This window comes from Chrysemys picta, chromosome 5, assembly GCF_011386835.1.
Source record: "Chrysemys picta bellii isolate R12L10 chromosome 5, ASM1138683v2, whole genome shotgun sequence".
Lineage (NCBI taxonomy): Eukaryota > Metazoa > Chordata > Testudines > Emydidae > Chrysemys > Chrysemys picta.
The window spans coordinates 96,825,792-96,848,547 of NC_088795.1; the positions used below are offsets into that span (position 1 = coordinate 96,825,792).

Here is a 22,756-nt window from a genome sequence, read left to right on the forward strand (position 1 = left end):
AGCACTTTAAGATGATTAACCTGCAAATAAACTGTAGCTTTGCTTCAAGAGGATTCTTTGATCAAAGCAATTCTTAGTTTGTTTTTCCCCCTAAGTCATCTCTACAATACTTCAAATATTTTGGCCACCTTTTTATAGATGAAAATTAAATCTGGTATAGTCAACATTTTGGAAGGTATTTCATAAATTTACTTTATTTGCAATAGTTTATGTTGCCAAGGGTTTTAAGATATAAAGAAAGATAACACTCTAGTATTTAGGAGTGTTAGTAGAACTCTTGAAACATCTTTTATATAAGAATGTCAGCTGAATTTCCCAGGTTGTAGAGTAAACTGAGCCATTCAATATGAGCTGGTATCCTGCCAGAAGAGCTTTTCAGCCCCGCTGAAATAAATGCTTTCCATGAGCCAAAGAAAGCAAAGGAAAAAATATATTCAGCATTATATAGGTACTGTTGGCACACAATGTCCACATACATTAAAGTAAATTCCCTAGGAATCTGACATAACAAATGTGAGTTTAATGAAGATCTAGTTGTCTGGAAGAATATGGATGACAAGCAAGGCAGATGCGTATAGACTGATGCTTAGCAATACTCAGTTGTTTCATTGTTATGCTGCCAATTCAAGAGTTTGTAACTCAGTTAGAACTGGGTCTGGGTGAATACTGTAAAATATTCAGTAAATATTCATTCAAATGGTTAAACAATTTTGTGTCAACAGTATTCACATCCTTTCACGTGTTGGCTTTCCACGAACATTGCCTCGAAATGAGTATTTTGGTTGCAGTGTTTGCCAGAAAGGTGAATCTTAAGCAAAACTTGCAGAACATTCATAGAAAGCAAGGCAAAACTGAATTTCACAATTGGCAATCATCCTACTTTAAGTGGGATCAGAACAGAACAATTTCCCAATGTGCCCAGGTTAAAGCAAGGATTGTGGTATATCAGGAATGATGTGCATAGAATTTATAGTGCCATGTGAAATAGTGAATAAACTGATTTAGCAATGGAAATTGGTCTTTCATTAGCAAGATATAGAGGTCTGAGAATGCATAGGTTAAAACATGAGAAACAACAACAGTTTTACATAGAAAACAGGAACAATCCCAACCAGGGTTGCAGTTGGTGCTGCTAGAATAATATTTGTCAAATAGTATATTCATCAAATGTGAGCACTTTTCTTTACATTAACTTATTCAACCAGCTCCATAATCTGATTAAACAGTGTTCATTGAACAATGTATTTGATGTTTTCAAGGTGTCAATGTTACACTCTCAAACCAGGCTGCTGTTTTGAATTAAATCATTTTATGAAACCTTATGTCAGAATGCACAATTTATAAAACCCACTGCTGGTGTATCTTCCAAAAGAATAGTTGAGATAGCACCCCCGCCACTCCCCCCCCCCTTTTTTTTTTTTTGCACAATGGAAAAAAATTCTAATAGAAATGTTTAATTTTAACGTTTCCAGTTAAAATTAAACTTTTTCAACATCCCCAGTGGAAATATTTTGTTTCAGCTTAGTTTAGTATTAATCTAAATCTTAAATAAACTGAAATATTTCTAGCCAGGTTGACCTGAGCCAAAACAAAATGTTTTATTTCTATTTTTGCACTAGAAATTTGAAAAAAAAAGGCAAAATAAAAAATTTTCAGTGGAAAAAAACTGATTTTGCAGAAATTGTATTTTCCACCGAAATATTTCAAAAGAAAATTCCCAACCGCCTCTCGTAGTGACATTGTAAAGATAAATGATATGCCCTGCCCTGGAATACTGTGTTAGCCTATCTCAAAAAAGATATAGCAAAAATAGAAAGTTTTCCAAGATCATCAACAAAAGTATTGAGAGACTTTCATATTAATTGAAACTGAAAGATTGAAATTGTTTAGAGAAGAAATAATTAAGAGGAGACATGAAAGAGAGAGACAAACCAATGAATGGTATATAGGGTAAATAGTAGCACCCAATTTATTTACCTTCTTTCTCAAAATGCCAGAACAAGGGGCATTTTAATTATTAATTAATCATTTTTGTTATAGCAATGTCTATAGCCCGCATCTGAAATGGGGTCCCTTTATTCTAGGAGCTGTACAAAGACAGTCCCTGATCCAAACAGCTTACAGCCTAAACAGAAAAGGCTGTAAACGGAAAAGGCAAACCCTTCCTCTTAATCATCCGGGACTGGCCACTGGTGAAGACAGAATACTGGTTTAGGATGAACAACTAATCTAATCAGGTAAGGAAATTCCTATGTTCCTATGACGGCTACAAAGCATTTTTCCCATAAAATAGGTGAATTTAATAAATTATGTCTGAACAGCTGGAAACTCATCTAAATCAGTGGGTAAATCATCTAAACCACCAACAAAGTAGGTTTGAGAATCTGTTTTTCTTCAAATAGGGCTGCAATTCAAAAGGCCTAATTATGCTAATTATAATAAGTGGTTTGTAAATGTTTCATCAAAAAAACTGACCCACACTGCATAGCAGGTGCTCATTAAATGTTGAAGATTTACTATTAATAATTTACCCCATGGTGGGATCTACATATTTTCTTCAATAAAGATTGCATTTAACTTCCCTGGAAAGCTTACTAAGAATATCATTTTCTACAAAAACTGAACCTAAACTTCTCATCATTACTTCAGATCTGCTGCATTGAACACAGAATAGATAGAAGGTTTTTTGTTGCTCATTCAGACTCAAAATATTGTTTCACAGTCAAAGCACATTACTTAGTAAGTTAATTGCTGCCGTGAGTGCACAGATAAATATGGAAGCCATTAGGCACTCAGCTGTACCCCGCAAATAGCCCTGAACATCTGAAAGTTTTGTGTGTGTGTGTGTGAGAGAGAGAAAGCACATAAGACAACATAATTCTATAGTTCTCCCATAATTTCAATGGGACTACTTATGGTAGAAGGCACTACTTAATGTGAGGAAGGGCCTTAAATTTCTGGCCTTTTCTGAGGGTTTCACCAGTGAAAATCACTTCTGTCAGTCATCTTTGTGTGATAGCAGAAGGTCAGACAGACAAAATGTGTCTAATTTATTCTAAAACTTTAATGTTAAACTCTATTAAATAATCATTAAAAAAAATCTTACAGGACCAAAAATGGTAAAGGGTCAGGATGGCCCTGGTCTGTCTTCTGGCCTGCCCCTCATCTTCCCCTTTATGCTCTGATATATCAATCTGTCTCTCTTTGCCCTAATTAGAGTTATTTTGCCCCGTAAAGTTACTTTGCATCTTGTTCCTCAATATTTGACTGTTTAATTGCTCTACAAAACGGTCTTTTCACAGCTATAGAATATAAAATCTTAGGTTGGTGTACCATAAATAGGAGCACTATGTAGGAGTAGTTCTATGTCGTCTTCTCTGTTTTCCTGTAATATTCTTAATATTAAATATATTTATCAATGATCTGGAAGTAAATATAAAATCACTGCTGATTAAAATTTGTGGATTACATAAAAACTGGTGAATGATGAAGACAGGGCTGTCATACAGAGTAATCTGGATCAATGAGTAAACTGGGCCCATTCAAACAAGATATCATAGACATGTAGGGCTGGAAGGGACCTCGAGATGTCATCTAGCCCAGCCCCCTGCAATTAAGCAAGAGCATGTGCACTTAGACTATCCCTGATGTTTCTCTAATCTGCTATTTAAAACCTTTAATGACAAGGATTCCACAGCCTTCCTTGGACGTCTATTCCAGTCTAACTATCCTTAGTTGGAAAATACCCAATCTAATACCCAACCTAAATTTCCCTTGTCCTACCTTCAGTGGATGTGGAGAAAACTGGATCACCATCGTCTTTATAACAGCCCTTAACATATGTTATCAGGTTTCCCCATCAGTCTTCTTTTCTCAATACTAAATGTGTCCTGTCCTTTTTAACCTTTCCTTGCAGATCAGGTTTTCTAAACCTCTTTATTGCTATCCTCTGGACACTCTCCAATTTGTCCACATCTTTCTTACAGTGTGGCACCCAGAACAGAAACACTACTCCAGCTGAGGCCTCACCAGTGCCGAGTACAGTGGGACAATTACTTCCTGTGTCTTACATATAAAACTCCCGTGAAAACACCCCAGAATAATATTAGCCTTTTTCGCAACTTGATCACATTGTTGACTCATATTCAATCCTTTTCAGCAATTCAGATCCTTTTCAGCAATACTACTTCCTAGCCTGTTATTCTCCATTTTGTAATTGTGTATTTGATTTTTTTTCTTTTTCAGTATAGTACTTTGCGCTTGTCTTTATTGAATTTCATCTCAGTGATTTCAGACTCTCTCCAATTTGTCAAGATCATTTTGAATTCTAATCTTGTCCTACAAAGGGCAACCACTCCTAGCTTGGTGTCACCCACAAATGTTATAAGCATACTCTCCACTCCATTATCCAAGTCATTAACGAAAATATTGGCTAGTACCAAGTCCAAGACAGATTCCATGGTACCCCACTGCATTTCCACTTCCAGTTTGACAGCAAACCCTTGATAATTATTGTTTGAGTACTGTCTTTCAATCATTTTAGCACCTACCTGAGTAATTTCATCTAGACCACATTTCCCTAGTTTGCTTATGAGAATGTCATGTGGAACTGTGCCAAAAGTCTTACTAAAATCAAGATATATCACATCTACAACTTCAGTCTTATCCACTAGGCCAGTAACCTGCTCAGTAAAGGTATTTAAGTTGTTTGGCATGATTTGTTTTTGACAAATTCATGTAGTCTATTCCTGGTAACCCTATTATCCTCTATGTGCTTATGAATTGATGGTTTAATAATTCGTTCCGGTATCTTTCCAGCTATCAGAGTTAGGCTGATTGATCTATAATTCCTTGGGTTCTCTTTGTTCCCCTTTTTTTTTAAGAATACGTATTATGATTGCCCTTCTCCAGTCCTCTGGGACTTCACCTATCCTTCATGAGTTCTTAAAGACTATTGCTAGGGCCCTACCAAATTCATGGTCCATTTTGATCAATTTCATGGCCAGAGGTTTTTTAATTGGTCAGTTTCACATTTTCAGATGTTTATATCTGAAATTTCACAGTGTTGTAACTGTGGGGGTCCGAACCCAAAAGGTACCTGGGGGTGGGTCTGATCTCCCCTCCTCCCCCTACAGGGGAAGGACAAGTCCTGTCCCTCCCCAGCCCAGCAGGGACTCGCAGCTAGGAGCTCCCCCCAGCTGGAGTGCTCCCAGCAGCAGGAGATTGGACCAACCTCCATAAGCCTCCTCCACCTTCAGGAACCTCTGTCTGCCAAGCCCCAGAGCTTTCTGCAGCAGGGGGAGGCACTTGGAAGTGGGTCTGATTTCCCTCTGAGAGTGGCCATGCAGGGGAAGGACAAGTCTTGACGCTCCCAAGCCTGGCTGGGACTAGCAGCTAGGAGCCTCCCCCCCCCCCCACCAGCTGGGGCACTCCCAGCAGCATGGGGGTGATCAGATTTCATGGGCAAGAGCTTATTTCACGGTGTGTGACACATTTTTCATGGCTGTGAAATTGGTAGGGCCCTAACTATTGCTAAGGTTCCAAGATTGTCTTTCCCTAGTTTGGCTTGCATTCATTCCCATTGATTGTTAATATTTATTGTGTTAATCATCTGGACAGAATTTACCTTTTTATTAAAGACTGAAGCAAAATACTCATTTAACAAGTCAGCCTTCTTCATGTCATCCATTGTTAGCGCTGCCTTCCTTCTCTTGTTCCTAATGTATTTATAGAACTTGTTATTGACTTTTATATCCCTTGCTAAGTAACTCATTTTGTGTCTTTGTCTGTCTGATTTTTGTCCCTACAGGCTTGTGCTATTCTTTTGTACTTATCTGTAGCAATTTGTCCATGTTTTGTAGGATTCCTGTTTATATTCAGATCATTATGGACCTCCTGATGAGCCATATCCATCTCTTACTATTCTTCCTCTCTTTTTCCTTCACATTGGGATACTTTGCCGTTGGGCCTTTAATGTTGTCTCTGAGAAACTTCCAACTCTCCTGAAAAACTTTTTGCTGTAGATATTCTTCCCATGAGACCTTACCTACCAGTTCTCTGAGTTTACTAAATATGTTTTAATACAGCTAAATGCAAGAACATACATTTAAGAACAAAAAAAAAGCAGGCTATAAATACAGAATGGGGGACTGTGTCCTGGAAAGCAGTGACTCTGAAAGGGATTTAGGGGTCGTAGTGAACAAAAGCTTAATGAGAATCAATGGCTGGAACTTAAACCAGATAAATTCAAATTAGAAATAAAGCACACATTTTTAACAGTGAGGGGGATGAACGGTTTGGAAGAAATTACCATGAAAATAGTGGATTTACCATCTCTTGATGTCTTCAGATCAAGACTCGATGGTGTTCTGGAAGATATGCTTTAATTAAACACAAGTTTTAGGGCTCAGTACTGGGGTAGCTGGGTAAAAAATTAAGGACATTTGATATACATGAGGTCAGTGTAGATTATCCAATAGCCCCTTCTGCCCTTAAAATCTATTAATACAAAAGCTAACAGATTTAAACCTCTTTCTGGGTGTTTCAGATATATTTGGATTATTAGTAATGTTTAAATATTATAGCAGAGTTTGAATGTTTGCTATGCACAGATACTCACTTTTCCCTTACACTTTTGATTCAGCATGTAAAAATTCCTCTCCCATCAATATTCTTCTCTGCTTTTTGCAAAATGTTTGTACCGAGCCCTGACTGTATTGAACTAAATGGAAAAAATCCTATTATATTTATGTGAGAACAGGCCCTTGGTCTAGAAGAAATGAACATAAACCCAAAACACAGTTTTCTTTTTTCAAGTAAAGAGCTCTCCACAACTATCCATAGCTGGTTGTGAATACTGCCCCAACACACCTTCCACAGTGTGTGCAGCTGACAGGCCCACTTCTCAGAAAACAAATATGTCTGCAGTGCTTTTATGCAGGATAACCCTAATCATAACATGAAAATGCAACAGTTCACATACTGTGAGTAAGTGGAGACATGCAAAGGAGTGTATTTGATTTAAAATTACTACAAAACCACCCTGTAACTATTATCATTACCGAATTCAAGGTTGCTTCTTACAAGAGCACTTCACTATTATTCCATAGTCTCATTAATCTGCAGTATAGGGCAAAATTCTTCTTTCATCCTCGTGGATCTCATCTCCTAATGTTCTTTTCTCTGTACATACCCTGATCTTCCACTGATGACAAATGTAGCTCAACAGAGGCAGGAATTGCAGAATAGTGGAACTGTGATCTGCCATATAGATCTGAAATGTGATTTTTTTCCCCCATCCATAATGTACATGTACAGTAATGCAGGGTCACCCATAAGAGCTTGTGGGCATACACACTGTATGGCCTTGGGTTCCGCAGAAGTTATGTACAGCATATTAAGTTAAGGGAAGCCTGTGAACAATAAAAGCACACGGTAGGTGGTGCTAAAGAGATTATGGTTTATGGTCCATGTCAATGGAAATCTTTTCTCTAAATCAGAGAGAATATTATCATAGCAGGAGTAGCAGGTACTATATAGATGCTTCTCCTGCAGCAGGTAAATATTAGCAAACTATTTCAAGGAATCATTCCATTGTTTGAGTAGTCTAAGAACAGATTTAAGTGAGCAAAATGAATTGTAACTCTCTCTCTCTCTCTCTCTCTCCTCTCTCTCTCTATATATATATATTTGTACTTGAAAAGTACATTATTTGGACAAAGAACTACAAAAGATTATGCTTTAAATAAATTTATGAACCCTGTTGGAATATTTTTATATAAATAAATCTTTTAAGAAATATTGCTTCAAATCCCGTTGGCAACATAACTATCAGAAGAAGGAAGTGTCTCTGGAGGGTTTTTTATTATTTTTTTATTAAGTTCAAAAGTTCTTTTGTTTTGTTTCTGGAAAACGATGGGATTGAAGTATGTTTTTAGTGAAAATGACAGAGGGTGGGATTTAGAGAAACCAAATGGAGGCAAATGAGGTTTTATATCTTATTGCATATTTTGCTGCTCCAAATCCCCCCCCTTAAATTTCTCCGTTGATTAGAATTATGCTATTATGCTACTATGGCTGTTATATGCAAACAAGGAAAATATTTCTGTTTTTAACAGAGCTTTCTCCATGAAAAGAGGAAGCTCTCGTAGCTCTAATTTCCTAGTCTTAGTTTACAAAGACCCATGAGTTGCCTGGGGACTCATAATCTTCCTGTGAGTTGCAGAAGTAGGGAGATAGGGAAAGCAGCTTTATGTTCATCCAGCAAAACAGTGTTTGTTTGTTTATTTGTTTTAAAGTCTGCCTTATCCCATTAACACACATTTTCTACAATGCTACAGAGACAATTGTCTATGAAGCCAAAGGGTATGCCAGGTCTATTTTCAGGACGCAGGCAACAGCAAAAGCCTAGACATTAAACAATAGAAAATAGTAATAAACATCATAAGAGAACTGCCATTATGATTAGGCATACATTAATGCTCTTGATTTTGGCCAGATGCTGTCTTATATACATGCGCATGCGCACACACACAATACTATTCAGTACTTAATGAAAACTTGTATAACATTTTTGGACCTGTGAGGTGTAGAATATATATAATATTCATTAAGGACTAAACAGTATTGTCTGGAAACCAGCAATATGTTTTCTAGGGATATTATGATCTTCATAAATTATTGAATTATTTATTCATTATTTGTTACTAGGAAATTGCAAAGATTCTGGCAATATTTTAAAATATTTCTCTCCACTACTATAGCTATATGGTAAACTGTATGTTTTTGGCAGAACTGATAGCTATATGCCTATAGTTATGGCTGCCCAACACTGGCCGTTATAATAAAACCCTGTTTTCAGTTTTTCATAGCATTAGCAAATGTTAACTGTTCTGGCTGAGATTTTGCATGTCAAGTGTTTGCTTTAGGCTGCATTTATTTAGAAAGTTCCTAAATAAATAAACAAATAAAAGTTCAGTGTTTCCAAAAATGGATTAAAACTTATTTTGCCCAGGCTTAAAAAAAAAATTACTCTCTTAATTTTCAGGGGGTTGCCCTAGTGTCAGGGGTGTGTCTTTTGCTGCTCCAGTGAATATCTACCAAAATGTGGATAAGTTACAACAGCAGTGGACATGTGCAAAGGCAAAAATGTAGGTTCCTAGGGAACTTTTACTACAAAACATTTAGGTGCTGAGCAAGTTTAGGTGCCTAAAGCATTCAGCAGCAGCTGAGCAGGGGTACTGTGAATCCCAGTGGGGCTGATTCTGGGATTTAGGTACCTAAATTGGCAGCTTAATTCCTTTTGTGAATTTAGCCCTCAGATATTATAGTTATGAGCTCCATAAGAAAGCACATGAAGAAATTTGTAATTCAGAGCAGGGTTTAAATAGTGGGCAGTAAATAAGGTCTACAGCCACACTTTGCCATTGAGGATTCGCTAAAATATAGAATAGCTGCTCATTCAGCAAGCAGTGTCTGTCTTGTGCACTGAATGACGCAGGGCTTCTGTGGAAAAAAATATTATGTGATCGTGCAGTTAAGGATGGTATCATACTGTGCATATGCACAAACTCCCTCTGGGGGGAGAAATTTTCAATTGGGAAGAAGCGAAAAAACTGACCGTTAATCTTCTTAAAAAAGTCTTTAGATGGGTCCTCTGCCAAAGGTTTCCATGACTTTTAACTCTATGGAAAGTTTGAAGTGTCTGTGTTATTTCATTTCTGAGATCATTTGCGACAAGAAAATGGTCTGACATAGCATGCTAAATTTCTGAAAAGTCTGATTCTAAACTAAACTAATTAACAGATTCACTAGTACATACTCCAAAAATCTTTTTGTATGTCCTGGAATTTTGGCTATGCTATGCTATATTCTTCACACACACCAAAGTGATTGAATCCCTGATTTAAGTACAAAGCAGTATCAGTCATCATGACTTGCCAACTTCTTAGCCTATGATGTCAGTTTTCTCTACACATTACAGCAGAGGTGAGCGTTAAGGAAAGAGCTGAAGGAGAGTAGGGTGTTAGTTTATGTTTTTTGATGGGAGTGATTTCCCATGTGTACAGAGCAGCATGGGTGGGGGGGAGCATGAAGACAGTTGTGGGAGAAGTGAACAAGCAGGTGGCCAAGGCTGGCATTGTTGGTGGAATGCAGGCAGGGAATGATCTCATAATAAGATTATAGGACAGTAGGTCTGGCCGGGCTAAACTGTGGGGGGCTTTGCAGGTTAGGACAAAATGTTTGTGTTTGATATGGTGGAAATGAGGGGAACTAGTGGAGGAACTTACAAAGGGCTGACATAGTCAGAATGTTGAGCCAGGAACATACATAATGTGTGATACATATTTGTCTGTCCTTATTTCTGAAGTTAAAGCAAGAACTGTTAACTTAATGTCATGGTGCTGATAGGACTTTGTCCAGTGATGTGTTATTTTTAGTGTGAATGCTAAGAGGAAATGTAGAGGCCATTCACGCAGATGATCTGAACCAAAGTGAGGCTGATGCTCCCAGACAGTCGCTGTCTGAGAAGTGAGGGAGTAAGTACATAGAGCAGCTGGCTGCAACTTCCCTACAATTTTCCTCCTTATAAGTTCAGCACCTGGGAATGGATATTTAGAATGCAGGCTTTTGGGTCCAGTTCAAGTCAATCTAGGACTCTTCTGCAAAGCTATATCATAGAATATCAGGGTTGGAAGGGACCTCATGAGGTCATCTAGTCCAACCCCCTGCTCAAAGGGTCCACAGCTATAGGCCCGCTATTCAGGGTCAGATTGTAGGGTGTAGGCACTGACCTATACTGGAAGTAGTGTGAAGCCATACTATTACACAAGGCTCAGGAAACAGCTGTCTCCCTTCAAGTGTCCTACACACAGAGGGATCTCATTGACTACCCTACCCTACCATTGAGCTTTGTTGGCTCTACATACTGGTAAGAATAGGGGTGAAGGTTGCTCTGATTTTCCAAAGGGCTCAACTCATCATCATCACTAAGTGCTCTGCAATGTGCAGCACTGGAGCATGAGCAGAAAGCATCACACATTTGTGTGATCTCCTGTGGTTGCAGGTTTGGCATTGACTGAACTAGCTTTGCAGGCTTTAACCTTTTCCATCAACACAATCTGAAAAGAATGTCAACAAACTCTGCTGCAGACAGTAAGCTAAGGACCCACCATATGGTGTTATTTGATTCAGACAAGGGGAAAGGCTGCTTTAAAGACCAAAGCTCAAATTCATCTGTGGTGTAACTCTACTGAATTCAGTGGAGTTGTATCAAACCTGAATTCAGCCATGAATTCTAATTCTAGGTGATGGGGAACAGAAGTGAAGGTAGTTTTTATAGCCCAAGGATGCCTTAAAAAGGTAAACACAGTTGAGCCAAGTTTATTCTTTTTATGTCTAACTGACATGTGTTCTCAAAAAGCCTGCAGCATTCTGGAACAGTTTACCTAGGGTTTTTTTTTTTCTTTTCTTTTCTTTTTTTCCAGTAGAGCAACTCTGAACTTTCTGTTTCTTCCTAGCAACAAGCAATTGTGAGGAAAAAAGGCGTGTTTGGTATGAAAGCTAGAGGCAGAAGTGTCCTAGTCAACTTTATTATGCTAATAGGCACTGACACCACTTCAGTGACTCTGAATTCGAGAGGGAGAAATGACTAGAAAACTTTCTGACAACCTGTTGTGAGTTTCTGGGGAAAAAAATACTTTGACTTATCTGTGATGACAGCAGATGAGATATGGCCACAGCTACCACTATGTGCATTAAAGAAATGAGACCTGGGACAATAGCTTGCAAACTGCCCACGCTCCTGATAATTAGGGAGCACGCTATGCCTCATTTTTACATTTTTGGACTGTTTGATGTGTTTAGATTAGCTGGAAAGCTTCTCTGTAGTCATTTGCTATAGCACAGCTGGGGTGACACACAGACCCCCCTGAAATGCAGGCATACAGTACAGTGTGCATTGATACACTTTCATCTTTATAGCATGTTCTCTCATTTTTATTAGGAGAGGTTACTAGACTGAATCAGATGAAAGGGTAAAATATGAAAAAGGAACCTGGCCTTCAAACTTAATGAGTTATTAAATAGATGGGGGAAACTAAATTGGTTGTTAACATGGGAAGTTAGCTAACCTGGCCATTGTGCTAGGATAATAATAACACAGGAGAAAGAGTCTCCTGGTTCCCAAGAAAATGGGCTTGCTGCTGCTGTCAGTGGGAATCAAATATGTATAAACTCAGTTTAAATGAGATCAGAATCAAGCCTAATATAGCTATTGGTTAATATTGCAAGAAATAGCATATAAACAAATGAAATGAGAACTTGGGGAAAAAATTAAATTGAAAAGCATGTCTTTTGTAGGATGAAGAACATATGTATTAAGGTTCCTGAGCTGGAGGTTATTTTCAAATTAGTAAATGAGTAAAATTAGTATGTAAAATAAAGGAGATATGGGGACACATTTTTTTTTTAAATAACAGAAGCTCTAGGGCCAGAGCTCACCTCAGTTGGTGCAAATTGGCATAGCTCCATTTCATTACAACTGAGGATTGGGTTCATGGGACTCACCTTCCAAATGGAAAAGCAAAATAAAGTAGCAAAAAGAGTTACAATATTGATGAAGGATGAATATTTTCTCTCTGCAGATTCATGCCACCAAAACATCTGTAAGGTCCATCTTCTGCTTCTCCCCAGACAGCCAGAGCTCTCATCCTGGTCTTATCATGTCCCTGGGCCTGATTGTATGAAAGTGTATAAATTTTAAAAAATGCACATGGACAAATAGTGTGCTTAATAATGCACAGAAACTATACTTCTAACAAATGTGTCAGATGTCCTGGCCTGTGTTTTTCCAGCAATGAATGTGTTTCCACAAGGAGATTGTGTCAGATCCCTGTCCAAATATGGTTTTGGCTAGCAAGGTTCTGCTTCAATTATAAATATGACATGACAGACTCAGTATCAAAGTGTCTGATAATTATCTACTATAAGGCAGTCGCGGCTGTACCTCTGTCTGCCTCTACCTCTGTCCGCCTGGAAGAGAGGCCACCCCCCTCACTACACGTCCCCTGGAAGAGCACTGTTCAGGGGACAATTAGCATCGGGTTCTCTGCCACTCGGTGGGGTAATCCAGTACTGAGTCTTGGGGCCCCAGTCCTCCGACTGGACATTGCACCAAAGAGATAGGGGGCTCTAGCCTACAGTCTGGGTAGGGCAGGAGTGTCCACAAACCCCGGGTCACCAGCAGGGCGAAGCAGCAAGCATTTAGGCGGCCCAGGCAGAGCAAATAAGGAAACTATTTGCCCGGGCCCTCAAACAAGGTGGGGCAGCAAACAGTCAGGGTCCTGGCTCTGGCAGACTGCTGACAAACACAGGCTGCCACCCCACAGGTGGGCTGGCAGGGATAGAGGGACGCAGGCCCACCCGACTCCACTGCGTCCCAGCCCAGGGCCCTAACAGTGGCAGAGTGGTCTGCCACTGGGTCAGTGGGGAAATCCGGCCACAACACGTTGGCTAGCTGTCAGTCAGGAACACATCCAAATTATATTCGGCTTCCCTGGGTTACTTCCTACATTCCCGTTCAAAGGGGGGTACGTTGGTGCTGGGGTCGTCATCTGTCTCGCTGGGATAAACGTCTAATGGCAGCCCCCGCAACTCCTCGACATCTCCAGTGCCCTGCAGATCTCTGGCACTGCAGCAGTTGCTGTTGGATCCGAGCTCCAGCTGTGGGTGAGAGATGTCCTTCTCCTCCGGCAGCTCTGCTCTAAGAGATCTGGAGCGCTGGCCTTTCATATTTCTGGTTCCTGTCCCTTCCTTTTGCTTCCAGCAGGGCGGGTGTGGGTGTCCCAGCTCTGCCCACCAGGGGGTTTGCAGCTGTCCCTCAGTCCGTCTTTGAGGGAGACCACACCCCCTCGCTACATCTATATTATTTAAACATCCATTCCCTAGAAAATAGTGTGATGCCTTGGCAAGCGGAGGGGCCATATGTACAAGATACTGTTACCTGTGAACACCTGGCAAAGTGATGCCTGTACTGTTTTAGCAGTGTGACTAATTAGTCTAACCATTTTGGAAACTGATTCCCCTCAGTGTAGCTGTATTAGGCAGGCCCTGGCAACCAACAACATGCACTAAGTTTTAGGATATATATATGTGTGTGTGTTTAAAAACTCGTATCTTTATAATAAATAGATTTTTACTATACTGTCTGTTTCCTACAAGAGTATTGTGGGATAATAGATGAACACTGATTGGGAGCTGTTCTACTCCATGCAGGAATGGTTTGCAAAATATTCCTTATACTCATCTGCTAAACATTTACCAATGCAATCAGGAAACTATATCCATTGCTCAGTAATCACTACTGTGAAAACAGCTATTTAGATCAGGCTTTATCAGTGGAAGAGATCTATGGAATTTGCCACATGGTTTGACAATGATCATTCTATGTGAGTGAGCGTGTTTGAGCTTATTGCCAAACCATTGCAAACATACCCATTACAATATTATGATGACCTGAAGAAAATAAGTTTGCTGTAACTCTGTTCTTTAATATCCAATAAAAATAATAAATTGCCTTCCCAGTGCAAATTTAAAAGATACACGTAGCTATGTCTTGTATAAATTTACTGGCTGTTAAAATTACCCAGTCATGCTATTTCTATTGCATACTTCTAATAAATGAAAAGAACCAATGGAATCAGATATTTCTCATAGTTAACTGGGAAATTGAACCCTTTTCTTTTCATAGGTTTTCATCTGCTGATAGTCACTGCTACTGGAGCATTTAATCATGACCTAAATCTTTTTAGCTTCTTAGCTCTGGTTAGGAAATGAATTTGCATTACCAAAGAGAAAAGGAAAAAGAAAATAAAAGAAATGAAGAGGCAGGGGATTATAAAAAATATATGATGGTATTAGTGAACTATTCTCTGATGCAAATGAGAACAGTGAATACACCTTCAACAAATTCTTTATTTCTTTCCTTTTTCAGAAGAATGGCAGGTGCTCGCTGGGGAAAAAATAGCAGCCACACATTCAATCTCAGTTCTTTGTTCCATCAGTGATTCTTTAAAAATGATGAAAGTTCTACTTCAAAGGATTAGACTGATTTAAATGGTGTTTCTTTTAAACAGAAATTTGGAAGAAGAGGTAACACGGATATGCTTGCAAGCAGGAGTCATAAACAGATCTTCCTCTCTTCGGTCCGTGATTCATTTGTTTTGAAAACAACTGTGTCTACTTTGTTTTGCACTAGACAATTGTGAATTTTGTCACCATTATGTGATCTCTGAGTAATTTTTTGCTTTGTGCTTTTGCCTTTCTTTACCCTTCATTTGCCTTGGAGCTTTGTTTTTCAAACCTCTCATGTGTGATCAGGTCAGCCTTGGTATAAAAAAAGTGTGCAATTCCAATGGAGTTTAAGTAAGATAAATACAAGTTATTAAGAAAGGGAAAATAATAACTGACATTTATTAGTGTTTCCAAGCTGAGTTATGCTTATTTTCACGGGTTCAAGAGGTTTATGTATCACTATCACATTTTTGTCTACTATAAACCATAACTCTTATTACCATTATCATTTACTGTTGTGTTCTTTACTACCAACTGTGAATCTTGCCTCCATTAACATCTGTTTGAGTCTTTCCTGCATTGCTGCATGTCTGTCATGTTCAATCATATGTAGTTTGTTTCTCTACACACTGTGTGCTAAAAATGGTGCATTCTGTCTCCATCTCTTGGGGACTCTGCGTCCCCAGAAGTTTTGTCCTCATCATGGGATTCAGCAGTTTGAATCTTTCCTGCATTGCTGTTAACTGAAACTCAGTATGTCTACAGAGGTCCTTGGAAGAACTTTTTTTTTTTTTAATAATTTATTACCATTAACTCTTGCATCCAGGCTCATATGTTCAGAAAAGAAAACTGGTTTGATGCAAAACAGTTACTTAAAAAAATCCGAAACTAAAAAACCCAGCCCTCATTTAAAAGACTTATTTAAGTTAAAATAACGCCCATGATTGGTTTGTTTCTTTCAAAAGCCACTTTAGGTCCCATATTTTTTTTTTTAATTCCAGAATCTTATTCATTCAAGATGAGCTTCCATCTTAGGGTCAGCAAGGCCTGTGATTGTTGTTTGGACATAGTGCTCAAGAAAAACTGCAGAGCGTAACCATGGCTTTATAGGATTTAGTCTGACTATTGAAATAAAGAGGGTTGGTTTGGAAGGCAATGGGAGATATTCACAGTCTACTAGGGGCTGCTCTTCTGAGGCAGTAATTATCCTAGAGAATTATCTTGGTCCTAACAATCTGGGGGTCAACCTGTCCTACGGTGCATGCTGGATCATTTAAATCACTAGTCATATAAATTACCCAATAGTTAAAGTGACATCTTGCAAAAAAGTCGTAAGCCTGGATTGGTTATTGAATATGAAAACGTCATGAAAGATTTGCTGAAGTTAGGTTCCAAGAGATGCTAAGGCAAGATGACTGAAGAAGGGTTTTGAGTGCAAATAACTAAAACAAAAAAGTGGATCCCATCTCTCTGTCTTAGGGTTTTCTATAGCTCCCATCTCTTTGGTATTTAATGTGTTCCAGGCAAATTTGTTCTGTCTGAAGTCCCTTAATTCAATGTTTCTGGTTGATTTATGCACAGTGACATGTTTGAACCAAACTGCATATGCAGGATGAATATTTATAAATTTCTTATTCTAACATCTATCTCTAAGCATTTGAATAGCCTCTTTGAGTTGTTATGGATGTGACACACTGGCCAAGTGTGCCTTTGTTCTGCTGTAGTGCCTGGACCACACATGAATTTGCTACTATCTCCAAACTAATGGATCTAGTCCTTTAGCTCAAGTAGTAGAGGCGCTTGCTTTTAGATCCAGTGGTTCTGGATTCACTCCCTGGAGATAACTTGACTGAGAGCATCATTCCAAGTGGGGGGACATGCTCTTTAGTGTGTTATGTGAATATGAGGCTCTTGCAACTTTGAGAGTTTTCTCCGTCTCCCAGCAAGCACAAGAGTAAATCAAAGTGAAACTCAAACTATGTTCTCTCATCCACCTTGCAGCAACTCTTGTGCTTAGTAGGGGTGAGGTTTGGGGTAGGCTGCCTAATCTCAAAGCCAGTTTATCTCCAACCAAAAGAGGTTAAAACCAAGTTGTTTCACTCATCTTTTTCTGTTCTTTTATATATGAATTGGATTGTTAACCCAACATGATTCTATAAATCCCCTTTATTCTATGTTTGTAGTGTATTGTCCTGAATTGCCAAAATACAAAACATAGGGATGTGAGGCTGCCAATCAGCATTGGCCTGCAGTAGCTGCATTAACCCCTAGGTTGCTGGGCCAGCATGGGGTATATACACCCCATGACAGAAGGACTTTAACATTTCCTAGTTCATGGAAGGTATGCCATAACCCAAAGTTAATTACATTTTTATTTTCCTAATGAAGATTAGCACTTCTATTTTCAAAATCATTTTAATAAATTGACTGTAACCACAGTTTGGATGTAACTTTTTTTTAAAAGCAGGCTTAATGATAGGTATAGTCTTGGACTCCTGTGTTCTTTGCACTTGAGGGAATTCTATTGTGTTGAAGTTTACAACTGATCTCAGACCTACTTTTCCCAGTAAAAGAATAGCCAAGGGATTCATCTTCTGGATAAATGTTTCTTTACAGTTCAATAAGAATCATAAAACCTCTAGTGCTCTTAATCCTATCTTAGAACTAAGGAGAAAATAAACCATTATAAAATGAAAATCAGCAGATGGATATTTTCTGCGTTGGTCCATAAAGTTTATAGAATATCTACATTTAGATGTTTATTCCATAAGAATTAGTATTATGGAAGCGTGAACAGTTCAGCAGAAATACCTACAAATGAAGACTGAATTTTCAACAAACAACCATAAACCAAGGCCACTAAGGAATACCAAAGGTAATATCAAGTGTGTAGAGAGACTTGATAGTTACATATGGTCCATTTAGATGGACACTTTAAATTGTGTAAATGTTTATCACTAACTAATAAGCTTTTAAAACTGTGAAATCTATGAATGGTGAAATAAACTGCTGACTCCACTACAGCATCTGAATTGCACTCATCTGAATGTATTTTCTATTTTCTTGCAAACACATTTCCTTTCTCTGTATTTGTGTTTCTTTTATTGATTTTATATTACTTTTGTCCATAGATCTGGGACCAACAGCTGAATGGGGTAGTAATTTACTACAAAATCTGCCTTCTAAATCTATGCACTACTTCCTGTAGTGGCATGCCAACATACAATACAAAAAGATTCTATACAGACAATCTTTAAAACATGGGGGAGTGGTCTGAAGAAATGTGGGAGACAGTGGGGAAAAGCAAAAGTATATTTTTCTGGAACATTAAAAAACCCAATGCCAAGTACAGAGCTGCATTGGCTTTCTAGTAACAAAACTACATGTCTCCAGTGTGGCAAAATATAATCATTGTAGTGGATATCTAAGAAGACAGAGCAATTGGTGTGCATGTCTGGGCTTCACAACGTATGTTTAGAAATATTTATTGCTAAGTAATGTCTATACTCTGTGGTCCCCTTCTACACATTAAAGCACATGCTTAGTATTGTTGTGCGCCACAACTTCCCACCCACAGATTTTTTTTATTATTATTTCCTCAACCACACAACTGCTAGTGGCAGCAACCATTTTTTCTCTTCTGTCCTGATTGTATGACAGGTAATAATTTCTGTTATTCAGCTTTGTAGTATATATTGAACTCGTTTTAATGAAAAGGGGAGCACTGGAGCATGCCATGCACAGAACATCATTTCATCTTTTTCAATCGCTGAGAGTATATTTACACTAGGAAATAACCTATTGTTTATAAATGGTGAGAACAATAGGACCCTCTCACCAGCTTATTTGAATTTGTGAGTGGTTGGGTCACAGGAATAGCTGGGTCCAAAGAGTTTTGAACATGTTACTGCGAGTGTTCTAGAAAGACAAACTGACCCGTTGTGCCCACAACGGGGGCTGTGATACCAGCGAAAGAATGACACTCAGGCCTGAGAGTAAAAAGCAAGGCTTTACTGAAGGAAGAACTCACACTCCAAGCTGCGCAGGGAGTCCCAGGGCACGCGGAGGGGCTGCAGGGAACTCTGACCATTCGGGACAGCTGGCCAGGCAGGACTCCACTGACGGGACTCCACTGCAATGCTATATCCCCCTGCGCTTATCTCAAGATTACATGGGGTCAACAGCTGGCTACATTCATTGCATTCATAAATCATACATATTATATAAGCTGACTTGTTTAAAGGCAAAAACATGCTGAACTATACTAAACTACATTTTGACAGGATCTGCTGGACAAGGTTCATTGCACGGCCTTCAACTGCACGCCTGCATCTTCCGCTCACATTCAGTCACATACTCGGTACGCCACTTAGCTCCTCGCCAATCTTCTGCAACCTTTCCCTTACACTCCACCCCTTGGCGGACTGAGGTGTATTAGTCTAGTCACTGCCACCAGCGCATGGTGAGCGCGCGCACCGGTTTGGGTGCTGCCAGCCGGGCCAGGAGTGTGGAGAAACAGTTTATGCAGCATTGTAGGAGGACAAATACACATACAAATCCCAGTAGTCCCATTAATAATAGGAGTCTGATGCGTCTCTCCCAGGCGCCGAGATCCGGAAGCCAAGAGGTTAGCCATCGCATACAGAGGACTCAGAGCCCACATCATGCAACACTTTCAAGTAGTCCATCATGTTATGAACATCGGTCTCAATGCGCTTATCCTGATTTGAATAAAAACAACAACTTTCATTAATCAATGCACAAACGCCGCCTAGGGCAGCTAATAAATAATCCATCTCCATGCGATTTTGCAATACTACTTGCGATAGAGACGTTACCTCTAATTGCAAAGCGTGAATTGCATCTATGGTATCATTTTCTATAATCTCTAACGTGGCTGAAATATTTACAATAGCGCGCTCTAATTTGGCCACCCCTAGCCAGGGGAAGAAAGCGCGAATAAATTGATGAGAGCCCGTGGGTCTCTGCACAATGGGGTTTGCGCTCTGTCGTGAACGTGTCCCCAATATATAATTGTGCACTGCATGAGCGTGCATAGTGTGCATTCCATACGAATAGGGGAGGAGCCGTCCCAGTGTGCACCATCCGTACCATTGGTTGGGTAGGGTTTTATACGCCCAATGGCTTCATAGCCAGTACAACTCCGGCAGCCCTGATGTGGGGAGCCATACGCTACCTGACGTGTTGCGACACCAACTGTCGGAGCTCTGGCTACACTGAGGCCAGCAGTGGGCGCGCGGGACTTGCCTGCATCTAATTGTATTGAGGGATGTCCTCCATACAGAGGCGCTGGCATTAGAATAGTACAAAAACCCACAGGTGTGTAGCCTCCACCCGCCCCAATGCCACCATCAATGGCAAAGGGTGGTGCCACTGGTATAAGTCAAATTGGTCCCGGGAGAGCCGGAACAATTATCTCTTGGGGCCCATGTCTCTTCAGCCATCCACTCACTGCAATCCCGGTGGGCGGGCGGTGACATTAAATTGCCCGGTGCCTGGCAGGTATTCTACCAGCACTGCACACAAGGACGGGGGAAGTTCTCCAACGGGGCGAGCAGCGTCCATCGCCGGAGGTCGCTGCACACACCAATGCGCATCCCCCAATACCACTACCGGTGTCACTGGGCGCCGGTAGGGGGGCGTCTCGTTATACTTGGTGAGAAAGGTGGTATCATTAAGAGCCCAGGATTCATTCCACGGCACTGCAGCCCATGGAATGCCGGCACTTGCCAGTTGGGTGGCATGCGCGCAATACCAGCAGTCCGATTTGTTACCTGCCGGCGCCACCAACTGCATCCACTGGATGGCGGAGTTGTGGTACCATGTTGCTCGGGCACCAGCTGCAATCACAACTAATTCAAGGATTAGGCTGCAGAGAGCATGTTGCGAGGACATCATACAGGTTGGCCTTCGGGTGGCGCTCCTGGGTTGCTCCATGGGGTTATCCGAGCTGGAACGCAGCAGTTATGGCCGCCTGGAAGAAAGACGCTTAGAGGGCACATAAATTGGGGCGTCTTCCCCTTTTAGCAACACAAGGTGAGTATCCCCGGGGCCATCGGCTAGGATATCCCCTTCAAGCAGGTTATGCTTGGTGGGGTCATGGACCCAAACTGCACACCCAGTCGAGCCGAACCCCCTTGCTCGAGTAGTGGGCATAAGCGCCTCCACTTCCTGCACGTCAGGCAACCGAATGCGCTCGCAAATCAGCTGTGCAACCCGCTCGCCTTGGGAGAGGTTTATTGCCTGCGGGCCATTGTGCTCCAAAAGCACTTTAACCTCCCCTGTGTAGTCAGCGTCGATCACTCCCGCTGCCACATCTATGCCCTTGAGGGCCAGGCTACTGCGTGAGGCAATGCGCCCATAGTAGCCTTGTGGGAGCCCAATGGCTAAGCCAATACTCATGAGGTTTCGGCTATTAGGCTGCAGAGTGAGGCTCTCTTGAGGGACCCGTAGATCAAGACCAGCACTTCCCGGGGTGGCCCGAATGGGGAGGTGGGCTTGCTGGTGCAGACGCTGCACTCACAGTACACGGGGCCGCTCGATGACCTCCCCCTTAAACTGGCATACGAGGTGGAGCCATACAGCGGCCGGTCATTGAGCGCGGCTGTTGCCTGGCGGAGGTTACGATTCCATCTGGCCAGGGATTCAGTGCGGGACAGTTTGCGTAGTTGCTCCTTAAGCAAACCATTCATGTGCTCAGTGAGCCCGGCGCCCTGCGGGTGGTATGCGATGTGAAACACCCACACGATTCCTTGCCCCCTAGACCATTCTCTTACTTCCATACCCTTGAAATGGGTTCCCTGATCACTCTGCACTTCAAGGGGGGGAATCCATAATAGCAGATAAGTTTTTCTAACCCCTTTATAGTCTGCTCCTGTGTAGCACTTGCGCACGGGTATACGAAGAACAGGCCGGAATACGTGTCTACTGCAGTCAGCGAGTACTTATGCCGCTGACTTTCAGGCAGCGGGCCAACGTAGTCCATCTGCCACACTTCCCCAGGTCTTTGGCCTCGCTTCAGGTACCCCTTCTCTGTTTTCAAGCGCTGGGGGGAGAGCCTTGTACACTGTGGGCAGTGCTGACGGGCGTCCCCCTGCGCCCCGATCATAGTCTGCAAGCCACAATCGGTGGCCCATTGCATTGCCTTCCCCTCCCCCCCAGGTGACCTCTCTTTTGATGTATCCACTTAGCCAGGCTGGGGGCAGCTACTGCGTAGACTGTGACGATGTCATCTACCTCTCTATTGAACCGGGCCTCGTCTGCTTCCCCTATCAGGTGGGTGTCTACATGATGAACAGCAACGGGCCTCTGACTACAGGCATCCCAGATTGCAGGCCACATGTCGTACCCCCAAAGGGGTCTGTCATGTACCTTCCAGCCAGCCTCATGCCAGACGACCATCCATTGTGTCATGCCTTTGTAGACTGCCCAGCTATCCGTATATATAAAGAGGGGCCCTGGGTTCTCAGTGATGGTTATAAACGCTGCCCGTAGCTCGGCCCACTGGCTAGACAGGCCTGGACCAGTCTCGAACAGTATTTCCTCGAGGCAGGGGTTGTACGCGGCCACTCGCCACCAGTGTTCTGCCCCCCTATAGGAAGCCGATCCATCAGTGAACCACGCGGCTTCTCGTTGTTGTTTGGTTAAGGAAGCGTAGGAAGGA

General features: G+C 41.1%; 1 long non-coding RNA gene across 1 annotated transcript in view; it reads left to right on the plus strand.

Moving 5' to 3' along the window:
- LOC135983724 (uncharacterized) overlaps positions 1–18,109 on the plus strand; it is a 34,619-nt gene extending 16,510 nt beyond the window's left edge. Inside the window, exons 3-4 of the long non-coding RNA XR_010601483.1 lie at positions 2,085–2,237; positions 14,993–18,109. This is a non-coding gene — a long non-coding RNA (uncharacterized LOC135983724). The remainder of the gene's footprint in view (positions 1–2,084; positions 2,238–14,992) is intronic.
- Positions 18,110–22,756: the final 4,647 nt, after the last annotated feature.